The following is a 2,531-nucleotide window of genomic DNA, read 5'->3' on the forward strand; positions in this document are numbered from 1 at the left end:
TTTCCACAACTCCCTATCTGTAGATGTAAAGTTCCGTTATAATGGCCCAAATGCTGTCCCCACCCTGCACGCTCCTTGCCTTCACTAATCATGTCAGTTATTATGGGTAGGCTGTGGCTACGGTCCATACGTCCTCCCTAAAGGCCGGTCATTTTGTCACATTTAGCTATCATTTTTTGCATTATGTCACTTAGATGCTGTGTCTTGTGCCCAGTTAGGGTCTACCACCCACTAAGAAATGCCTCACCCCGCCCTCGAATCCCCAAAGTGCCTAAGAGTGAAGACCCCCTGGAGACAGTGACTTTGGTGGAGCACCTCCCAGAGATGCCTAGATCATGCCATTGATCTTAGTCCACTCGTAGATGTCCTGCTCACACACTATGTTGGAGTTGATGAGCAGGTATCTGTTGCCCACACAGAAATGCTTCTGGCAGGCAGCACATTTAAAACACTCCAGGTGATACACCTTGTCTTTCACCCGCATCGTCATCTCATAGGCACGGATCCGCTTGTCACAGGAGGCGCAGAGACCATCTTGGCCAAAAAGCCTGAGATAGTCCCTCCGGCAGAGCTTGCGGCCCAGCTTGTAGTAGAGGCGCCGCCCCACCTTGCCCAGCCGGCACCCACAGAGGTCACAGCTGAGACAGTCCTCGTGCCAGTACTGGTCGATGGCCTTCAGAAAGTAGCGGTCCCCGATGTTCTGATGGCAGCCTCCACATGTCAGCAGGATGGGGGAATCTGTAGCACCTCATCCACGGGCTCCTCAGACGGGTCCAGGCTCTTCCTCTTGATGGCCGAGGATATTGGGGAGGGAGGTGGCGTGCCAGGCGGTGGGGGCGCTCCCTTTGCGGCTCGGTGCTGGCCGGCAGCCGGGACTCGGACCCCCTGGAGTGCTCAGGCACCCCCGCTCCTGTGCCAGGGTGCTCCGGTGGCGAGCTCACCCCTCCGTGCTCAAGGACAGTCACCGCGCTCCCTGCCTCTCCACCAGTGCCTTCAAGTCCAGGATGGAAAATAGCTTCTTTTCAGAACTGTTGTTCCAAAGATGATGTAATTCGGTGGCTTCTCCAATCAGATCGAGGCTGTCACTCCTTTGCCTCCTCAGCTAATTGCCCTTCTTCACACCTATTGCTAGTTCCTGGCACCTATGCCACCTCCTTTCCTTGCCCGGACACTCACAGGTCCTGGTGGACAGCAAGGCCTAGGGCTGATGGGGTGTATCCTTCCCACTTCTGCTCAAGGCCAGTTGCTGTTTGTTGAGTGTGTTGCAAACCCGTGGTTGGGGGAGCTGGGCCCCCTGTAGCCCAGTTGTCTATCTGATGGGTGGAGTCTTTGCTCCTGCAGTGAGCTCTCACACCGCATGTGCTCTGCGTGGAATCTCCAGATTTCCAGGGGAGGTCCTCTGTGCTGTGCCAGACGGCAAGGCTGGATGGCCCCAATCCTGCTCAGACCCTCAGGCCCTGGCTCAGAATGTTGCAGGCCGGCTTCTGGGGCTTCTGGGGCGGCAAGGCGGGGCCAGGCCTGCCCTGGATGGTGGCGTGCTGGCGGCTTGGCTGTCCCACCCTGCCTGCAGTATGCAAATTAGCCGCCATCTTTGTTGGCGGTTAATTTGAATATTGTGCTGATTAGCCAATGGGAGGCGTAGCAAAGGTATGGTCAATTACCATGTTTGTCTATTATTAGATAGGAGAGAGAGAGAGAGAGAGAGAGAGAGAGAGAGAATGAATGGGAGAAGGGTTTGACCTGGAATTCAGGAAATCGAATGCTGTACTCTGCTAAAATTCACTCTTCTTATGTATAAACTTATATTATTATTTAATTAGTCAATGGCCTCTCAATCTTATCCAACAATGTCCCCCTAATAGTAAAAAATAATGGATGCCTATTTTTGGGGGCAGTGGCAGAGGAAAAAACAGTTACTCTATGGCTGGCTTTGAAATAATCTTTCTTTAAAAAAAAGATGTTAATTTTGTAGTCTTCCCCATAATGCATGTATTTGCTCTGAGGAAAAAAAATCATTCATTTATTTGCCAAATAAACTGATAACTTTTTCCAGATCATCAAATTAGTGTTCAAGTAATAAATAACTTGACCATCCATTGTTTTTACAGTTACACAATGCTCTTTTTCTAGTCAAACTCTTACAGACACTGAAACACAGGTACAAGAAAAGTACATTTTACATAAAAAAAATCCAGTCAGTCATGCAACCACACTGAATTATGGACACAAAACAAACAAGGCACAATAGCAGAGGTCCCTACTCTATCAGGCAATCCCACACAGTTATAAAAAATAAGCCAAAACCATGTGTCTTCAAGTACGGATCACCCCACACCCAACAGCAGGAAGAATCACACAAGGGGAGAAATAAACCCGGCCACTGAGGGACTCAGGGAGCCTGACAACATCTCGCGTTGTTTCACACACATTCACACACCTAAGGGCCAGGCGAGGCACAGAAAGGGTCTCTTGCTCATCGGAGGCTCTGGCTGGTCGCCGCCCCGCCCCGCACCAGCTCGTCCCCTGCACTG

General features: G+C 51.0%; 1 pseudogene; it reads right to left on the reverse strand.

Moving 5' to 3' along the window:
* Positions 1–44: 44 nt before the first annotated feature.
* LOC102243017 lies at positions 45–2,408 on the reverse strand (annotated as a pseudogene).
* Positions 2,409–2,531: the final 123 nt, after the last annotated feature.

The sequence above is a fragment of the Myotis brandtii genome, unplaced genomic scaffold (genome assembly GCF_000412655.1).
Source record: "Myotis brandtii unplaced genomic scaffold, ASM41265v1 scaffold616, whole genome shotgun sequence".
Classification (NCBI taxonomy): domain Eukaryota; kingdom Metazoa; phylum Chordata; class Mammalia; order Chiroptera; family Vespertilionidae; genus Myotis; species Myotis brandtii.